Raw genomic sequence first — 22,043 nt, forward strand, 5'->3', positions numbered from 1 at the left:
ACACAAATTACTAAAAAAATAAACATATACAGTAGAGGATAAACAAAATGTGACACATGCATTGCTATAGCCTTAGCCTTAAAACCCAGGAAATGCTGATGCGTCAATGGATGACAAAGCCTAGGGACATAACTGAGTGAAATGTGCCAGTCACACAGTCCGTGTACTCTCAGGAACCACCTAGAGCACACATCATTTCCTACTGACACAAAGAACACTGGTAGTTTCCAGGGGCTGGAGGGAGGAGGACTGGGCAGATGTTCAGTACTGTTCAGTCTAAGAAGATGAAAGTTCCTGATGGGCGGCAGTAATGGCTGCAAACCACTGTGAGTATATATAATGCCACTGAACTGGATATTGAAAAGTCATTAAAATGATAAATTTCATATTGTATATATTTTAATTTTAACAAAAATTAAATCTGGGAAACACTAAGTGAAACAAAATTAACCAGTTTTATCTCAATTTCAATTATAAAATATTGTCGCTGTTTTATATTTCTTTAATGCTTATTTGCTTACTTTAAAAAAAAAAAAAGTAACAGGGACACATATGTAGAGTGAGAACAATTCCAAAATGATTTTGTTTCTTCCTTTTGAGACAGGGTCTCATATAGCCCAGGTTGGCTTCAGACTTGCTACGAGCTTGGCCTTCACTGCAGAGCCTCCTGCCCTATGTTGAACGTGCCAGGATTACATGTGTGTGTTACCTTTCCCAGTTTTAAAGATAATAGGTCATTTTCATATATGAAGTTGGTCTCCTTATAAAAAGATATTTAGTGCATATCTGCTTAGTTCCTACTACTCTACTAAAAGAAGATCCTGGTGTAATGTGGATACTAACACAACTCCTCACACCTATTCATGAATAACCACAGAACCGTAACTCAGCACACCGTCTAAAAAGGCATTCATTTTTAGAAGATTCTGATGAATATCAACTCTGAAAAATCATTTCAGACTGGGATCTCATTCTGTAGCCCAGGCTTGCCTCAAACCAGGAGGATTTCCTGTCTCAAAACTGGGCATATGCAACCATGCCCAGTTCTGAATACTCTTTAATAAGAACTTTATACACACAAGCTCCCAAACTTTAACTGGCAATGAATGGTTTATAGAAAAGCATGAGATGACACTTGATGAAACATACATGCAGAGTAGGGGAAAGAAGCCAAGGGGCATTAATTCAGGATAAAATAGTGTGCATCCAAAGAATTGTACACCTGCTATAGCTGGACCACAGAACTAGCAGCACCTAACCTTAAGTTACTGCAAAAGCTCAAATTATTCTATCCTTTTTACATGAATTAATTTATATAACCATCAAAACAACCTTTTAAAGACTGCTGCTATCATCAAGCACAGTAACCCATGCCTTTAATCCCAGCACTCAGAGGCAGAGGCAGGAAGATCTCTGTGAGTTCCAAGTCAGCCTGGTCTACAAGAGTAAGTTCCAGGCCAGCTACAGAGTGTCTAAAACAAACAAGCAAACAGCATCAAACAAAAAAGGCACAGGAAAAATGGTTAAGAAACTTGTTCAGGAGCCTGGAGAAATGGCTCAGTGGTTAAGAGCACTGATTGCTCTTCCAGAGGTTCTGAGTTCAATTCCCAGCAACCACATAGTGGCTCACAACCATCTGTAATGGGATCTGAAGCCCTCTTCTGGAGTGTCTGAAGAGAGCAATGGTGTACTCATAAAAGTAAATAAATCTTAAAAAACCAAAACTAAACAAAACAAAAAACCTTGCTCAAGCACAGGTCCTACCCATTGTGACAAACAGTCACCACAAACCATCTGTAAACATGCCATTGCTACGCTATTTGGGTTCTGAGGCCTGAGAGAAATTCTTCCTAGGTCTTCATAAAAGCTTTAAGACACTAATGTGTTCAGATATAAACAAGACCCTTAGCTACACTCTGCTAATGCTATAGTAATTGTTTTTACAACAGAAAAAAAAAAAACTAAGCAGAACCTGTAATAATTACTGAAAAAGAATTTTTTGGAAGCGAAGGAAGGAAGGAAGGAAGGAAGGAAGGAAGAAGGAAGGAAGGAAAGGAGGGAGGGAGGGAGGGAGGGAGGGAAAGAAACAAACATCAGAAATGTCCCACACAGCAGGAATGTAAGAGCTCATTTGCTTTCAACCAGAAACCGCAGAGCTCTTACTTCACATAACAAGTTAGGTCTAAATCAGTCTTCTGCCTGGCTGATTGGCTGGAATGCTGGGGATCAAACCCAGGAACTTTCTGCATGCTTGGCAAGCACTCTGCTCTAGCTATGCCTCCAACCCTACCCCAGGACATTTTTGAAAATTTTACTAATTTATGCGACCTCAACTACAAATCCATAGCTGTATTATTTTATCTTTCTTCAAATAACTCACCCTAAACACTGAGCCCTCCCTGTACCCTTCCACTCCCTAAGGACCTGCAAGTAAAACTAACTGTCTGTTCAAGCCCATGCTTACCAAGAGCCCTCAGCTCCTTTCCTTTCCAAGTGCCACACCCACCGCTCTCCAGTGGACTAGCAGCCCTCACCTGCAGTCAGTGAAAACCTATCTGAATAAGCAACAGCCCGAGGCTTCTCAAAGGTCTGCAAACTCCCAATCAAAAATTACTGCTGCCCCATCAATGTGTCATATAAATGCTGGCATGTTAATTGTGTATTTATAAGATTGTTAATGGTTAGTTAATTTACCTCCCACACTATTATTGTACTTGAAATGATTTAACGTCTGCTAAGGGAGTTAACAACATGTAACAGCAGATGTGAGGGTTTTTTTTTTTTTTTTAACCTTTCCACACTGTACCTCAACTTGACACTGTTAATATTAGGCATGATAACCTTATTCCCATACAGAAGTCCTTACCACAGACTAACAAAAGCAGTCTTGTTTATCTACCATGATGCAGAATGGTCACAAGTTAGGGGGAAGAAAAAAAAAACAAACCTTCCATTATATATTAAGTTTTTCATTCAGAGAAACCAAAAAAGGACTATCTTTGACTATGATCAACATTCTCTGATCCAGTTAAAGTTCAGAATTCATGCCTCCTGGAATTTGGAAATAATTTAAAAGACTATTAAAATAAACTGTGGTTTATTGCTTCCAAATTTCCTTCTCTAATGCTCTCCAATGTAACTCTAAGCCTTCATCTATTTTTCAGACAAGCAAAAAAAGGCTTTTTAAAATTGTTCTGGGGATTAGACCTTCTCCCCGTGACTGTGCCTAAGCTCCGTGTACAGAGACGGTGAGGACAGCATTTGGAGTTTACTTACCCTCCCCCATTTCTATTCCTACCCTTTGAGTATAACTACTTGAAGATAATAAAAGCAACAATAGCTGCAGAAAAGAAAAGCTTGTATGTTCTTTTGAAGGAGATTCATTCACTTTCTTAGAGTAAGACTAGGAATCTACAAGTGTGCTGGCCCTCCCCAGGCTGACAGTGCCAGCACATGCGCTCTTCCACACAGACCCAACAGGGACTCAGTGCTCCGCATACACCAACTCCCAATGGCTGTGTGCTTTCAAGACTGTCCCAGAAAGGAAGCATTTTAAGGATGACTTGGCTTCGCTTAGGCAGAAACACAAGAATAGTGATAGATGCATCCTGCCGGCTTTTCCCATGAGTAGTACTTATTAACAGCCAGACTAGGATATACTAACATCTTTGTTTTGTAAACAAAGCCTTATAGGAATTAAATACCTTACTGCGCCCTTGGCAGATATCTTTCTGCAACTTCTCATATTAAGCCAATCAGTTAAAGTCCACTGCCCTGTCCTTGCATCTGGGCTCACATTATGATTTACACTGATCAAATGTAGTGGAAATGCAATTTCAAAATCTTGGCCTCTAAACACCTGGCTTTGGACTACTTCCCATTCACCATAAAAGAAAAACTATGTGTGCTATACATACATGTTTGGGCAGGTGTAGACAGGTGTCTGTGCAGGTGCATGAACGTGTCTCTGAGAAGGCTACAGATGGACACTGAGTGTCTTCCTCACGCACTCTCCATTCTATTTTCTGAGACAGAGTCTCTGAACCTAAAGTACAACAATCCAGCTAGACTATCTGGCCAATGAGCTTCAGGGATCCACCCTAGTGCTAGGATGACAGGTATACCTCATGTACCCAGGTTTTGTGTTCTGTTTTGTGATCTGAATGCAGGTCCTCATGCTTACATGGCAACTGAGTCATCTTCAAATGTATGTGTGTGGTGTGTGCATGCTAGGCAAACACTAGTATTGGGCAGCATCCACAGTGCCAAGAAATTTGGGTGTTTTTGTTTTGGTTTGGATTTTGGAGATAGGGTTTCTCTGTGTAGTCCTGCCTGTCCTGGAACTCATTCTGTAGATGACTGTGCCTTTGCCTCCCCAGTGCTAGGATTAAAGCCTAGGTCTCTGCTACCAGGCCAGGAAACTTGTTTTTATAACTCATTAGTTACATTCTATCCTATTAAAAAAACAAAAACAAAACAACTATACTTTTTTTTAAAGAAAAAAAATATATACACCACTAGAGCAAAGTGTGATGGCTCGGGCCTATAGTTTTTCCATTTGGGAGGCAGTAGCAATAGGATCAGAAGTTCAAGGTCATCCTCAGCTACACTGCAGGTTCAAGGCAGTCGAGAGTAAAAACATCGACAAAAACAAACACCCACCCACCAGACTGAAGAGGTGGCTGTCAGCAGTTCAGAGCACAAACTGGTCTTCCAGAGAACCCAAATTTTGTTCCTAGCACACAAGTAGATGCCTACAATAGCTCCAGCTCCTAGGGATCCTCCAGTCAATGCTGGTCTCCTCGGGCATCAGCCCTCCTATGCACATACTCCCACCACACACATATTAACATAATTAAAATAATAAATCTTTAGAAAAAAAAAGTTACCAAAACTGATAGGCTAAAAAAACATGCAATGCTTGTTTTTGTGTGGTTCAGTTCCCCAGAACACACAGGGTGTTTCCTGTGAGGATTATCAAGGGTGAGGAAAAAACTGGCTTTAGTGTCATTTCTTCTCAATAGGCAACTCCAAGTTGAAAGTATGCCTAAGATGTTCCTGATGACAAGTCCAGAGAATGTAAGCACTGAATACCAAGTTAACAATAATACAGAAATCACACCCTACAGTGTTATTTCCCTTGTTAGAAAACAGCACTCTTAGGTTCCTGAAATAATGTTTATTAACTAGCAGTTGCAGTAAAACTTTAGACAACACACCACTCTCAAAGCTCCAAGCCTGACAATGATTTCAGCAGTTATAAAAAATCTGCCACTTTCCTGCAATATAGCCCTAAATTATTTTTTGGTGTTGTCTCTCTGACATAATAGGCTTGATTGGCAGCTGTAAAAATAAATAATTTGAGGTTTTACTTTAAGATCTCAGGTAAAAATGTTTATAGTTTTCTCTAGAGTGAAGATACAAACAATGTCAAAGTGACTAGACTGAATATGAAATCATTGGTTTAAGGACTTACTCAGAAAGCACTGCTCATTTGCCTATCAAGACTCATAGACTTTATTCATTTGATGAGTGTTACAATGTGTCAGGCACCAGAGACAGACTATCAAGAAATAACACACTTGACCACTGCCCTTAAGGAACAAGAGGTTTATGGGGGAGACAGAACTCTAAGGCAGGTGCAGAGTCTGGCCTCTACATCATCTACTTCTTTGATGTATAGCTACTCCTTTCCTTGAGTATAGGTAGGACCTTACATGCTATAGACAAAAGGACATGACAAAGGTGTGAACGTACAATCCCTTGGTGACATTCTGTCACATAAGACTTCCTAGCCAAGTAAAGAGGGAAATGGTAAACCAAAGAGATTCCCAAGAGCCTCAAAGAAGCAAGTGCTGATTTTCAGAACCACACAACAAGGACCAAGGGCACTGAAAATGTCTCAGCCATTAGCTAAACACAACAGGGGCGCTGAGTCATGAGGACCAAACACATCCTGTTTTAACAACCTAAGAAGCTCACAAGCTCATCACCAACTACATCCTTTCTTTCAGCCTTTTGAGAGATCTTGGGAAGGAACCCAGATGGACCTTGACTCCTGTCTGGCTGTCCTAAGTGTGTACTGCTGTACACTGTAAGTCTGAGATGACTGTCATGTGTATGCCTAAAGACCTCCACAGACAGCATAAAGGGCTCCCTACAGCCTGGTTTCTCCATTAGCCCTTTTCCTCTCCACCTCCTGCAATTCTCAGGGAAACTGTGTGTCTTCTGGTCCTGAGGAATGTTTGAAATATACTCAGCCAATCATTCTCTTCCATCCAAGACAAACATCTCACTCCCTGCAAATTCTTCTCTGAATCCCAGGCCCAAGTGGTCTTACGGGCACTTTATTTCTGCCTTCATTAGTTAGCTGTAGAAATATCATTTCTAAGAGACTGTCTGTTCCAAACTGCTTGAGCAAACTCTTGATTTAGTAAGGTAGGTATTTTATGAAGATATGACTTCATATCTCCTTAAATCACTTGCTGAAGACTCAACAATGTCAACAGTATCAGACATTTGACCATGTTTGGCTCTATCTCTGGTTGTCACCCTGGGAATGGGTGCTACTCATGTGGATGAACACTAGGGATGTTGCAAATCATTCATAGTGCACAAGGAAACACTCACAACAAAGAACTATATACCATCAAAATGTCATTATCGGCAAAGCTGAAGCCAAGAAACCTTAATATGTGACTTAAAAGACATCTGTGATCATATCTGAAACTTTGCTACTCTCTAAATAAATCCTGTGGCTTACTGCAGTACCTTTTACCAGCTCCTGCCATATGTGTTCTGAGTGTTCTGATAGGTCTAGATCTGAAACCTACAACTCAAATCACCGCTGTAAAAACAAACTGCAAGTCAGGCATGAGAGTCTTTACTCCCAACACTAGGGAGGCAGAGGCAAGCAGATCTCTCTGAGTTCAAAGGACAAGTCTGATCTACTTAGAAAGTTCCAGGACAGCCAGAGCTACACAGTGAGACTCTGTCTTTAAAAAAAAAAAACAGGGCTAAGAATGTCAATCAGTTGGTGAGTGCTCACTATGATATACAAAATACTGAGTAAGATCTCCACACTGCACAAACAAGACATGGCAGTGTACTCCCATAATCATGCATTTGGGAGAGGAATGCCAGAGAGTCAGAAGGTCAAGGTCATCACCATCACGAATCAAGTTCTCAGCACTTAAGACTGCAAGAGGCTGTTATAAAACAAACAGCAATCACAATTATATTTGCTCATCCTTATTCTACAAAGCCTGTCTGGCTGGCTGGGAAGATGGCTCGGGTGATCAGGTACTTTAAATACTAGCCATGCAAGAATAAGGACCTTGGAGCATGCTTGTCATCTTTGCACTGGGAAGGCAGGATCATGAAGATTTACAGGATTTACATGCTGGCTTGCCAGTATAACTGAAATCTGTGAGCCCCAGGTTCAGTGAGAGACTACCTCAAAAAAAAAAAAAAACAAATAAATAAATAAGAAAGACAGACAGACACCCAACATTCTCCACACACAAGCGCACTTCTTTACTTGGGTGCCTCCTACTCATATTCAAAATTCAGGTTCAATGGTAAATTCTTTCAGGAACTTCCTAATGAATCCCAAGTTAGTTGTTCCTTCATATTTCCACTGCACTGCAGGGCCTGTCTACCTCTAATTAATGAATCCACCCATAACAATCACTAAGTACCAAATGGGTATTTCAGCAACTATGCTCTGGACAGCGACTATGCTGCCACCTGCCAGGCACTCCTCTAGATACAGAGCACTGTGTGCATTTACCCCCACAACCCTGCCTCCATGGAGCTCAGGTTCTGATGAGGTCAGCCAGGCAAACAAAGCATGTGTACTATGGCAGGCAGAAGCACTGTGGAACAAAGCACAGGGGAGAATGAGGCAGGATAGATGGAGTACTGGGTTGTAACTGTAAACAAGTTAGCACAGAACCAGCCCTGAGGTGCTTCCTACTTACCATCTAAAGCAGGACAGAAAAAGCCAAGAGTATGTGAGATTTGAGGGAAGAGAACTGCCTAGCTAGAGACTTTGGGGACATGCCTGCCACAATTCAAGAAGTACCCAGTACTTTATAGTTTTCTCTAGGGGACAAGCAACACAAAGTAAGAATGTACTTGTCACACTGCCTGGCCCATAGCAGGCACTACAAGGATCCCTACTAGTACTGTTGCTATTAGTCCCTGATCTATGATTAATTTACAAAGAAAAGAAAGAAGTTGGATGGTCAGAGGACAAGCCAAGTGGCAACCTACAATACAGCCTGGTACTGAAGCTACAAACAGCAAAGCACATAATATCACTAAAACTACATGGAGTTCAAAGTTGCTGATTAGATTAGCACTTCAGAGACTATGGCGTCACACAGAAGATTAACCTATGGACAGGACAGAAGCTGTTTGTGAAGCTGCGACAACAGCCCATGGAAGAAAAGATGAAGTCTCAAGTGAGGCAGTTGTTTCCATACATTCAAGAAAAATTCCAGAGATAAAAAGCAGGAGAGCTTGGTGACTCGAGTGGATGTAGGGGGACCTTTACACTACCAACAGTGAAACAAAAGGCCACAGAATGGCTTAGCAGGTAAAGATACTTGCTGTCAAGACTGACTACCTGAGTCTAATCCCCAGAACCCACACAATCAAAGGAGAACTAATGCCTGACCTCTGTGTATGTGATAAATGGGTTTGTTTGTTTGTTTGTTTGTTTGTTTGTTTGTTTAAAGATTTTAAGTAGGAAAAGGTCAGTGGGCAGGCTGGGGTGGAGGTAGGAGTGAGAGTAGGGGTGGGGTGCAGCTAATGAATCATTTTCAGACACAATGAACGAGTATGGATTACCCAAAGAGATCAGCAAGACCCAAACTTACACTTGGGATACTAGCTCTTTAGAGGCAGAGGCAGGAAGGTCACAGTTTGAAACCAACTTGGGAGATGTATATATATAGCTAAACTATATTGGGGGCTAAGAAGAGACATACCTGTAGTTCTGGAGAAAGCTCTGTGTAAATCTGGAAGACATCAACATACGTGTAACAGATGAAGCCATAAGTGTGAATGAGCTTGCCCAGGGTGTATGTATGGCAAGAAAGCCCAAGAAACAGCGACAGGTTAAAGGTAGGCTCGCAAGCATGAAGCCCTACAAAGAAAACCCAGAAGCTGTATTAGAGACACAAAGAGAGAGATAGAGACAGTGAAATAAAGACTGAGACAGAGGCAGAATAAGAAGACAGACAAGCAGACTGACACATGCCTACACCCACACACTTGCATGCACACACACAGAACCTCTGCCGGTACTAAGCATACTGTATAATTCCCAAATTCTAAGCTGTTCCTTCCTCTCTTCCCTAACTCAGAAGCTCCACTGGATCAGAAGTCCTTGAGAGGGAGGCACGGCACGCATGACGAACCTTCCTTGACCTCCACCACTATCCAATGGGGCTTGGTAAAGATGTGCTGGGAGGGTAAGCACAGTACAGCCACTCTGGGAGACACCTGCACAGAGCCTCACAGGGTCAGCATGTGAGCCAGCAGGGTCAACATGCACCCTAGAGAACTGAACATACATGTTCATACAAAAGTTTGTACACCAATGTGCAAAGTAGCATAGTAGCCAAAAGAAGAAATAACCAAAAAGTCCAGTGGGTAAGTGAATAAACAAGAAGCGGTACTTACACATGATGAACTATTGATCAGAAAGGGGAATGGAATACGATCTTAGCTGTTTCAACATTTTTCTAGGCAACAGAACTCAGATATGAAAGGTCACAGATTACAATTCCATCTCTATAAAAGGCTGAAAGCAAAGCCACAGAGATGCAAAGTAGAAGAGTAAATGTCAGAAGCTGGGGGCAGAAAAACTGGGGTCTGACCATTCTAAACAGATAATGGTAATGATCAGAAAGCTTTGCAAATACTCTCAAATGTACATAAAATTACAAAGAGTGGACTATCAAATCAGGAGCCTTCACTCCTTCCTTTCCATGGAGCCTAAAGACATTTAACCAGAATCCTGTGCATTCTGGCTCTTCTTTCTCGAAGTCATCCATTTCTCATTATTTCAATAACCTAAGCAAGCCAGAGAGCTGACCTAAGCTACTACAGTTGCTTCCTAACTTGTCCTAAGGTCTTTCACTGACTTCTCAAACTCCTTCAAATGCTGTAACCTTGCCTACACAAGCAGCCCAGCCTCATTTCCTTTGTGCTTTCTATTCTACCCATACTAAACTATATTCTCATCCAACCTTGAACAAAAACTTCTCTCTGAAAATTTTCTGCCTAGTCACCTGCCTTCTTCATCCTTTTGAATCCTGTTTAATCCAGCATCTGGGCAACAGAGGCAGGCAGATCTCTGTGTGTTCAAGGCCACCCTGGTCTACACAGAGAAATCCTACATATTCTTCTGAAAGAAAGGGAGGGAGGGAGGGAGGAAAAGGCAGTATAAACTAATGCTTAGCACTTGCCTTCTCCCCGGAGTCCTAGCAGAAGGACAGGACTCTGGTTGTTTGTAACCTGAGGTCTGTAATGTGATCACTTTCTAGTTTTGAGAGATGCAAGTGGGAATAATTTTTACATTGTTGATAATCTATAGAACCTAAGTTCAACACGGCTCTTTCCATGACTGTCAGTTAGGTATCATTCCTGTAATAACATCCATCCAGTTTTGTGAGGGGGGCTTGGATACTGTGTGGTTTTTGTACAAATGTGTTTCTCAGTGTGGGTTTTTGGGTTTTGTTGTTTTTTTTTTTTTTCTTTAGGTTTTGTTTTAATGAGGAAAAGGAGTTTTGAGAGTTTGGGAGAAAATGAATGAAAGTGGCTTAATGTCCCTCTTTTGCATTGAATAAATGAAATACCACTTATGGAAAAAAAAACTAATGCTTAGAGCAGTGTTTCTCAAGCTGTGGGTTTTGAGGGTTGAACGACCCCTTTCATGGGGTCACCTAAGACCATCTGCATATCAGATACTTAATGGCGATTCATAACATTTACAAAATTACAATTATGAAGTAGCAATAAAAATAATTTTATGGCCAGGCAATGGTGGCGCACGCCTTTAATCTCACCACTAGGGAGGCAGAGGCAGGCGGATTTTTGAGTTCGAGGCCAGCCTGGTCTACAAAGTGAGTTCCAGGACAGCCAGGGCTACACAGAGAAACCCTGTCTTGAAAAAAAAAAAGATAATAATAATAATAATTTTATGTGGGAGCACCACTACACGAGGAACTGTATGAAGTGGTTACAGCATTTGAAAGGTTCAGAACCACTGGCCTAGAAGAAGGGGCTCGGAATTGGAAGATAAGGAAGGCGTCTGTGATACCAAACTAAGGCACTATACTGAGAAGGGAAGTAGTAGGCTCCCAGGCCCTGAAAAGAGACACACTGCATAATCCAAACACCAAAATAAGGTTACTATGAAATACTTCAAATTCCAGAAGAACTCAGGCCAAAGAACAGTAAGAAAATGTCCCCGGCACAGACCAAGAGACAGAAGGTACTAAGGAAGTGGATATACTCATTCTCAAGTAATTGAGCAAGCCTGTTTCCGACCTGTGTACAGTCAGGTACAAATGAAAGTGATGCATCAGTCAATAAAAGTAAGACCCTGCGTCTGGTGTAGGACACACACATCTGTCACATTTCAACTCCCATTCTGCATTTTGGACTTTACTCCAACAATCTGAATTTTTATGTTTTTTGTTTGGTTGGTTTTTGTGGTTTTTTGCCTATGCTAACAGAATGTCTATCAATTCAGAATTTTTATAATCTCCTTTGGGCTGTGGCCATTCTTTAGTTCTGTTCATACCTTAGCTCAGAGTTATCAAAGCTTCATTAGCTTGTAAACAAACTGTTCCTCAGATAAACTCAATTGCTCCACACAAGGATCTTAAGCAAATAAATAAGTACAAAACAGGCAGAGATTATAAATTAGGGCCGACAAATCTGTATCTAGCCCCACACCAGTAAAGAGCATTCTATCAATATAGTGAAATGCTAATCTCCTAATTAACAACCTAATTAGGTAATTATGGCTTTGCAGAGGGATGCCGAAATGAAATATGACAACATGGTCACCTCTTTATATGGCACCTGTGGGCCTTTTCAGCTGTCATCCTGAAGAGTGCAGTATCAATTTGAGCAGATGACAAAGTGCTGTCATTTTTCATTCTGATAATACACAGAATGCTTTGGACAGAGCAGTTTACAAAGGAAACAAGTTGCCTGCTATTTTCCTAATTTAAATATGCTCACATGGTTGTTAAATTTTGCACGTTTTTATACAACATACATGAGAATTACCATGCACGGTTTAAAGAACTATCTAACTGGTCATAATGCTTAATGTGCATGCTGATACTATCACTTATGAAATACACGGCTGGAAGAGTCTAAGGTGACATTTCATCATGTCACTTTAATACTCATCCCTTTTAATGACACTAGAAAAAGTTAAAAATAAACTTCAATTTTTTTCTTACTGATAAAAACGATAGAATTTGCTCTTTTGAAAGTAAATTAAGGCAGAAGCCACCCTGAGCAGAGACAGTCAACCAGGCCACATTGGGGACGCCCACCTTGCCTGACTTGTAAACATAAACAAAATCGACTTGATCTATTTCTCCTAAGTGCTTGCTTACATTACAGAAAAACAGAATCTAAGCTCAACCAGTCACCTACAGCTACAGCTAACTTGTAGTTCTGTAACTAGGGTATCCTCCATGGGGAAAAAAAAAAATCAGACAAGGCAACTGTAAGACTATAACCAAATATTTCCTTCCCTTTATTTAATTCTTTTTTTGTTTTGTTTTGTTTTGTTTTGTTTTTTTGAGACAGGGTTTCTCTGTGTAGCCCTGGCTGTCCTGGAACTCACTCTGTAGACCAAGCTGGCCTCGAACTCAGAAATCCGCCTGCCTCTGCCTCCTGAGTGCTGATTTTGTTTTTTTTTGTTTTTAAACACAACTGATCCACTAGCAACTTTAACTTCATGAATGCACTCCCCACCTGAAAGTAAAGACTCGTAGCTGTCACAGGCCCATCCCCACCCCACTAAACAGGTGATGGCAGCACATGCTCACCAGTAATGCCAATTCTTCCATGATTTGTTTTGAAAGTCTATGTAACCCAAGCTGGCCTCAAATCTATGGTCCTCCTGCCTCAGCTTCCCAAGCAATGGAATTATAGGTGTAGACCACCATGCCCAGATGTAGGAGACATTAATAAACATAAACATTTTTCTATATCTATAATCCTTTAAAACTAAAGCTACAAGCTTAAGTGCATTCATAACTCCATCATAAAGCTTAAAATAAATACTGCTCAAGGTTTTTTCAGAAGTTCTACCAAATTTTTACCAACTTATAGTCAGACAAGTAATGACTAGGTGACCTTCTCACCACCAACTTTCGCCAGCAATAAACAGTTTCATCAAATCTTTAAACTTCATATCATAAGGTTATACTTACAATCACTCACAAATAACAATAAACAACTTTTGGTAAGAATTAAGTGTATATGAATAAGGAGAATGCTCAAGCAGATGACAGTCCCACAACAAGGGCTGGTTCCAATATCCAAATATAAAGCAAATATAGATCTCCCTACCTCTGCCTCCCAAGAGCTGGGACTAAACGCATGAACCACCATGCCCAGCTTTAGTGCAAGCTTCTAATGTTACTCTGCAGATCAATTTATTTAACCACTCCAAAAAAAAAAAAAAAAAGACTGAAAACTGTCTCAATAGTACATAGTAGTCATGATACTAAGTAATTCACAAAGTACAACCAAAATTATGGTGACTGCTCTTTCTGCCATCTTCCCTTGGAGTCAACATGGTGAGAATGAATGTTCTGGCGGCTGCTCTTAAGAACATCAACAAAGCTGGGCGTGGTGGCGCACGCCTTTGATCCCAGCACTTGGGAGGCGGAGGCAGGCGAATTTCTGAGTTCGAGGCCAGCCTGGTCTACAGAGTGAGTTCCAGGACAGCCAGGGCTACACAGGGAAACCCTGTCTCGAAAAACCAAAAAAAAAAGAACATCAACAATGCTGAGAAGAGAGGCAAACGCCAGGTCCTCATCAGGCTGTGTTCTAAAGTCATCATTCAGTTCTTAACTGTGAATGCTGAAGCACGGCTACATTGGTGAATTCGAGATCACTGATGATCACAGAGCTGGAAAGATGGTTGTGAACCTCACAGGAAGGTTGAACAAGTGTGGAGTGACTGGCCCTAGATTTGATGTTCAACTCAAAGACCTAGAGAAATGGCAGGACAATCTGCTCCCATCACAGCAGCTTGGTTTCATTGTGCTGACAACCTTGGCTGGCATCATGAACCATGAAGAGGCAAGATGAAAACATACAGAAGAGAAAATCCTGGGATTCCTTTTTCAAATGTAAAGCATAAATAAAAAGCCTTCATGGACTGTGAAGAAAATTGTTAAAAAAAAAAAAAACATATAAATAAATAAATAAATAAATAAATAAATAAATAAAATTATGGTGACTAATTTCAGCATCCAGATGTAAAAATCATATTTTTCATAACTACTCTCAAGGGTTAGCCCTGCATCCCAGACCCTGCATCTCTCTAAAAGTACTGTCTCTTTTAGTTCTCACTAGTACTGGAGGCTGGTACTGCTAACAGACTGTCTAGGTGACAAAGTGACAGCCAGCCAGTATAAACCCAGGTGAGCGTGGTTTCTGCTCCACATTACTTCAGTACTCAAGCTACACCTTAGTTCCTTAGTCTCCAGCATGGCCGCAACTAAAGCTTATATTAAAGAGCTGCTGTTTTAAAAAGAAGCACGTTCCTTCAAATGATCTCCCACCAATTACCCTGCTGAAGCCTTACTTACTTACAGCACAGAATCTTAAAACAAGGTCACAAGAAGGGACGAGAATTGAATACTGTCACTTCTTTGAAGCTGTACACACCTTATGACCACTTAACTGTACAATAACAGAAGCATATTCATAAAAACATGCTCTGTTGTGGGGTGTTATGGACCTAGCACTGCACACATGGAAGGGTAAATCTGACATAACAATTTATCTCACATGCAATCACAATAGCCCCAGGAGTCCATCTCTAACACTTTCTCTACATTTCAGGTTTGCCTGGTGTTTGTTTGTTTTAAGTGGTTTCTTGCTGTTTTCTCACTTTTAATTTCTAAAAACTATTTTCTACTTTCAGTTCAAATTTTGCATTTCCCATCTTAAATCTACTTCCCCGATGTACCCTGACTGCTGCCAAGTAGAGGTAGTAAATTCTAAATGACTGCTCAGGATTTATTTCCTTCATTTTTAAATTCTGAAATTTCTTTATACAGTAGAGTATGAATGAAAACAAGTATCTAAAAGACCAATATTTCTTCAATTTTCACCTGGTGGAAGAAGGGGATTAAAATAAGAGTAAATTAAACTCCTGGGCTGGGAACTTCCTGATCACATTTCTCTTACTCTCCTGGTGACTCTGTCCCCTTTCAGTCTTATACATAAACAGTCAAGAAAGCACTGTGCATGTGAGCAGAGCACGGGCCCACCAAGTTCCATTGGAAGCCATAACGAAGATACAGAACCTGGCCTGGCCAGGCAGAGACAAAGAGCATCAGAGATTTGAGACATTCTCTACTGGGGCCTGCCACTGCCCTGCTGTGTGACTTTAAACCCAGCAATTCCTGAAAAGACTTTAGCAAAATAAGATTATTCTGCAGGTGAGTCGCTCAGACTAAGTTTCTCCAAAATTGTGGCTTTCTGGCTGCCCATTTTCTCATCTCAAGAAGTTCTGCCTGTTTCCCTATGTCATCTCAACTACTCTAAACAGACTATGAGGGTGAAGGAACATAGTATGCAACATTATCCAACAAATAATACTGTGACGAGGAAGAAAGGAAGATAAAGCTGATGCCGTTAACAGTACTACAAGCACCAAAGCCAAGTATCACAAGGTCCCCTCATCCAAACCTCACCCCTTTGGGATTTAAGCCTGACGAAATGAGAAAACCATACACTGGCCACTCTGCAAAATAGAACAGCCCAGACTTCTGATCAGTAATCCCATCCCTTCGGTGCACTGACTTCTAACAAAGGATCTAAAAACTCAAGGCCAAATCACCTTCAATAGGAAAGCTGTAACAGACTGCTTTATCATCTACAATCTGACATCTGGCTGCATCCTTAACAGTATGGCCTAAACATCAGAATAACCAACTTCTAAAAGATTCTGAATCTGAAACCTGTAAATCCACTGAACTAGAACAGTTTCCAAAGTCTTCAGATGAGTCAACAAGCAAAACACATCCCCACCAAAAAGGAAAAACAAACAAAAAACGAAACCACTGCCTTAAACAGTAGCTCAGCTGACCCTGAGCTACTGAGTGCAGAGGCCAGCTTCAATCCTCACTGTGCCTAGCAGTGACATTACTGTAGCCCCCATATGTAGCTAGCTCTTCTTTGTAGCATTTCTGCCAGGTCCTCCTCCACGAAGCAAGAATAAGCAACATGATGCAGGGATGAAGAAGCCATCAGAATCCTTCAGCTCAGTGGCCCTCAGCCTTCCTAATGCTGAGACCCTTTAATACAGTTCTTCATGATGTGGTGACACCCCCCCCCGTCATAAAATTATTTCCATGGCTACTTCATAACTGCAATTCTGCTACTGTTATGAATCATAATATAAATGTCTGATATGCAGATGGTTTTAGGTGACCTCTGTGAAAGGGCTGTTAAGAGTCCCAAAGGAGTTATAACCCACAGGTTGAGAACCACGGCTGTAGCTCAAAACACCAACTATATAAAGTCGAATTTTTTCCATTTTGTTAGCTTTTGGTTCCTGGCAGTAGAGCATAGGACATCACTCACGCCAAGTACTCACTCTACCACTGAGCTGCAACCATGACACCCTCTCCCCTCCCTCCACGCCCTAGTTCCCTCATCAGGATGATGCTCACACCTTCCCATGCAAGGACAGAGGTGAAACAGCTTTTAGAACAATGTCATGATGCACTGGAAGCACTGACTGGCATTACTGGTATTCTCTCCTGTGGGCTCTATGCATGCTAGAGCAGCATATAGAACATGACTACTTCATCTGAAGACACTTCTACCCTACTGGAATGTCAAAGACCTCAAAAGGGGGACTTGGCTTTATTCCCAGTAGCATCTCAGTGCCTAACATTTGCCTGGAACTGCTGAACGAATCACACACCGTCCAAGTCTTCACAACTGGCCACTTAAAGAGTACAAACCAAAACTTGCCTGGCTTTGAGCTCTTGGAATCTAGCCCTTCCAGTTTACCTCTCAAATGCCTGCTGAAAGCAGAAATGGCAATTTCCTGGTGATGTGACTGGAATTTTTTGTAATTTTATTTGAGTAAGACTTCATGGGACACTGACTTCCAATAAATCTCCAACAGTTTAGAAACATTTGCAATGACTTGCTTTACTCGGACTATAAACTGACTCACCCTCTAACACCACATCCCAGAGCTCTTCCAGCTATTATTAGGCAGACCTGACAACTTGCAGGTTGAGAGTTCCTTATTCAAAACTCTTGGGGTCAGAACTCTTTTCAGATTTCATTTTTTTCTAAGTTTTGTAGCACTTTCAGAGACTTTACTAGATGAGTGTCACTAACTTGAAAATCTCCAATCTGAAAAGCTTCACAGAAAGCTCAAGCCATGAGGCTCAGGTTCTACTAGGGTTTGTCTGCCTGCTTGCCTGTCTGCCTTGCCTGCCTTGCCTGCCTTTCTTTCTTTCTTTCTTTTTCTTTCTTTCTTACTTTCTTTTCTGAGATGGGGTTTCTCTGTGTAGCCCTGGCTGTCCTGGAACTCACTGTGTAGACCAGGCTGGCCTTGAACACATTGGGGGAGGGGGGGGCTGGATCTTAACCCAGATCAGCTTACTAAATAATGCATAGTGCTCCATTCCTGAGATGAAGAAAATGCTGGCTAGAGTTAAGCAAAGGTCACATATCTAGAGAGGAGGGCATGCCACACAAAACACAAAGCCAGAGACCATGCCTATCTATGCTCCATAAAATATCACATCAGTCCACCCACCTATCATTTCCATGCTATGGAAGGTAATATGCTTTTTTTCTCTTTTTAAGATGTAGCTTTTTTGTTTTTGTTTTCTTTATGTACATGGGTCTTTTTTGTATATAAACACCACGTGTTTGCCTGGCATCCAGAGAGGCCAAAACATGGCATCAGATCCCCTGGAGCTGGAGTTACAGATGGTTATAAGCTGCCATACAGGTGCTGGGAAGTGAACTAAGGGTCTCTGGAAGAGCAGCCCATGCTCTTAACCACTGAGCTATTCACCATTGCCCAGGCTGGCTCGTGCAATCTGTGTAAGTACTCCGCTGCCTCAGCCTACCAAGCTGCTAAGACAGGCCTGCAGCACAGGCTCTACCTTTACAGGACTGTCTGCACTCTCCACTTCAACATTTTTTTTTCCCTCTTAGACAGTTGCTTCAATATGTACTTGCATGGAATGTCCTGGTATGAAAGAAGGCTCTGTCTCGTACCAGCTGTGTAACTATTCTGTGCCAACCTGAATTAAAATGATTAAATGAGGAAAAACTGAAGCTCAACTCACATTATGCTCATTCCCTTCACCAAGCGTCACCTCTCAAAAACTGACACGACATACTACTTCCGAATCACAGAAAAACTCTCACACGTGTCCCTCTCACCGTAAGAACTGGCTGTACATAATGACTGAGTCTTACCTATTAAACTGCCATGCAGTGGCTGACCTATATCCATGCACAATGAATGCTTGCTAAGTGACTGTAAATAAGGGGCGCTTATAGGGTTTGGGGGAAGAAATCATTCCCAGGGGATGGAGAAATGGTTCAGCAATTAAGAACCAGCACTGCTCTGTGGAGGACCCAAGTTCAGTTCCCAGCACCTACAATGTGCCGCTCACAGCACCAACGGCTCCAGTCCTAGGGGATCTGGCACGCTCTTCAGCTCTTCTGACCACTGTAGGCAACTGCCCTCACATGTACACAAACAAATACCACATGGACACACGTACATATTTAAAATAATTCTTAAAAATGGGGGGGGGGTCGATGAATCACTCATTCAAAGCTGGGATTGTCCTTAATTGGCTGAATGAGACCACCATCAGTTGGACCATGGGAAGCATTAGCAATAGAAATCAAGACACAGGAAGTGTCTGGGCAGGACAGGGTGAGAAAAAAAGTTTATGTGAGAACAAATCAAAAATGATGTGAGATTCTTCTTATACAGAAGAAAGGCCCATAGCAGGGACTTTTAAAAGGTTAGCTGTTAAACACTAGCTGAGAGCCACAAGATCATAGAGGCGTCGCAGGCACTGTTCACATTTAGTAGCAGAAGGCAGATATGAGCAAAGCTTAAAGAAAAGGGACACCTGCCATGCCCCTCCCCTAGAGTCCAGTAAGCTTGAAGGGGTGTGACTGAAAAAAATGGGGGCAAATAGCATTGAGCAAGATTTGTCACTGCAGCTTGGGTGGCTCCTAAACATAGGAGTAACACACTTTATTTCTGCCCTGGTGGTTGTTCACAAGAGGGACCCATCCTTTCTGTGAGTCCTGTGAAGGCGGAACTCATCAACTGATGTGTCTGTACACGTTACTGTTTACACCTGGGAAGGTTTTGAACTTGGCCGTTTGGGGGTTTGTAACAAATATGGTGCTTTGCAGAGTTGGGAACAGTGACAGTTTCAAATACTGCGGTCATTCATAGGAGGCTGTAACAAATTGTGAGGTCCCTGTTTCATCTTAGAGCTTCTGGCTTGAGTTATACACTTCTTTTCTTCTTCCTAACCCCACCCCCACCCCCAACTTCACCATTCCTTGTCACTCCCATAAACAGAAAAACGGACTCCAAGTTCCCCGCAGCGCTCTCGGGATGTAAACAATCAGTGGGACGGTTTCAGGACTGCCCTGGCAATGCTTTGAAAAGTTGATTTCACAGGATGGAACTTGGGCACCGGACCTTGCAGAGTTCGGGGACCCGAAACCGCCAGAGCCAAGGACTCCCCCGCCCCCGCCCCCGCCCCCGCACAACCAGGTCCAAAGTCTCTCCTCACCTAAGTCACACACCCAGCTGTCAAGCTCAGGAAGAGCAAGGAAACCGATGTTCCCAGGCCACCGAGCACAGCCCCAACGGGCGCCGCTGGGCAGCGACGGCAGCGGGGTGCTGAGCGGTCGGAGGGTCCCGCGGGCGAGGGGGCGACGGCTGGGGCAACCTTTACCTGAAGCTGTTCCCACACTACAGGCCGCCTCGCCCGGGACACGTCCCTGAGGGAAGTCCCGACTGCCCCACGCCTCCCGGCCCCTGCACCGAACCCAGCGCCCACGAAGTCCTCGGCAGTCCTACCGGCCCACTCGGCCCTGGCGCCCCGGGCACGCCCTCATGACCCCGCCGCTCCCCGCCGCCGCCGGCCGGCAACAGCAGCCCTGTTAACCAGAGCCGCGCCACGACCCGGAACCGTACCCCGCGTACCGGAAGTCCCCGATCCGCAAGGCGCCTTTGGCTGGGGACGCAGTGCGCAAGTCCCAGAGCCAGGAACTAGAAGTCGCTGCCTCCCGGGGGCGGGACAAGGGGCGGGAACTGGTGGGTGGTTTGCGCATGCGTGCTGCCCTTGGCCGTTTCTGGAGCAGGTTAACCGACTTCTGTTTACCTTCGTAAGGATCTCTGTAAGCTACGTCTTTTACAGGGAAAAGTCTTCAGCTTAACCACCATATCAGAAAGAAGAGTTCACTGCAACTATTATTTGCTACATGGACATAGTATCAAACTGCTTTTTAAATTACTATCTAAACCCAGATTAGTGACGCTCTCACACCTAATCAGAGAAGTTTGGGTATTGTTTTGTTTTGTTTTGTTTTACTGCAATGGACAATGGTTAATACAGAAATTCACAAGTGGCCAAGGTGCACAGATGAAATGTTCATCGAGTGCTCAGCCACAGTGGGACACTGTAATTGTAACTTATTCTCTTGTCGTTCTGTCGTAATTGTCGTCTGGAGGCTATCTCAGTCTGCTAACCTAGACCTAATCCTAGAATTTTACAGCCTCCATTGAATCTAATCAAAGCCTAGAATGTTTTCAGCCTGAAATGTTTGCTGCTGAATACGATCATTCTTTCTAGTACTTTCTGATCTTGGACTGGCTATTCTGGCTCAAATTTTTCTCCAAGCTGACTGATTCAATCTGGCTCCTCTCAGTTTCTGACAGAATTGCTCTGCTAGGCTTCGTACTAATTTAAGCAACCTGTTTAATCCCCTGGTTCTTTTTCTTTGGCTCATCCTATCTTCACCTGTGTCTAGCTTGTTCTCTCTTCAACCTGTCTGTATAAAACTCTCCCTGGTCTACAAAGTGAGTTCCAGGACAGCCAGGGATATTCAGAGAAACCCTGTCTCAAACCCCAACCCCCCCAAAAAAAGGAAATGCACTAGATGAAGCCAGTTAACATTCCATAATGGAAGCAGGAGGAGCTCACAAGCCCAGTTCCTAGACAAGTTATGGACAATTGGTGGCTCTGGGGGAGGAAGAGTAGGTTTACCTTACAGGTATGGCAGGTATCTCTAAAGGATGGCGCCACACCCAAGAATTTATGGGCAACCCAAACTGGTATCAAATTTTTTGAGGAGGGGACTAGTCAGAAACTTGGAAGAGGGTAGGAATGACTCTGGGATCATTAGTTGGGGGAGGTGAGTGTGACCAGGATACATTTTATGTATGGAGTGGGTAAACTTATCTGAGAATATTTTTTTAAAAAGTCAAATACCAATTCTAACTTTCTGTTAGTCTTTAGACACTAGACCTCTTCTCGATGTTTCCATTAGTAACAGCAGTGCCAACTTCTGAGTATTGCTATGAGACTCAAATAAGTTCACATATGATAAACACCAGCTCAGTGCTCAACATGGAGTAACACATGTGAATCAGCATGCTCCTCGCCTACTCAGAGTGATGACAAGAACCATATTCAGGACTGGTAGACAGTTTGGGGGAGATGTAAGATTAGCTT

General features: G+C 42.5%; 1 protein-coding gene and 1 pseudogene across 5 annotated transcripts in view; one reads left to right on the top strand and one right to left on the bottom strand.

Annotated features, from left to right (window-relative positions):
* Mapkap1 (MAPK associated protein 1) overlaps positions 1 to 20,560 on the bottom strand; it is a 209,598-nt gene extending 189,038 nt beyond the window's left edge. For 2 of the 5 annotated variants that reach the window (XM_021184032.3, XM_021184047.3), the window contains exon 1: positions 20,097 to 20,502. The gene's annotated coding sequence lies outside the window, so the exon portion shown is untranslated. The other 3 variants (XM_029473508.2, XM_029473510.2, XM_085834997.1) reach the window with 3 other exon arrangements.
* LOC110290305 (small ribosomal subunit protein uS8-like) lies at positions 13,845 to 14,416 on the top strand (annotated as a pseudogene).
* Positions 20,561 to 22,043: the final 1,483 nt, after the last annotated feature.

Source organism: Mus caroli, unplaced genomic scaffold (assembly GCF_978045245.1).
Source record: "Mus caroli unplaced genomic scaffold, Mus_caroli_1 scaffold_2, whole genome shotgun sequence".
NCBI lineage: Eukaryota > Metazoa > Chordata > Mammalia > Rodentia > Muridae > Mus > Mus caroli.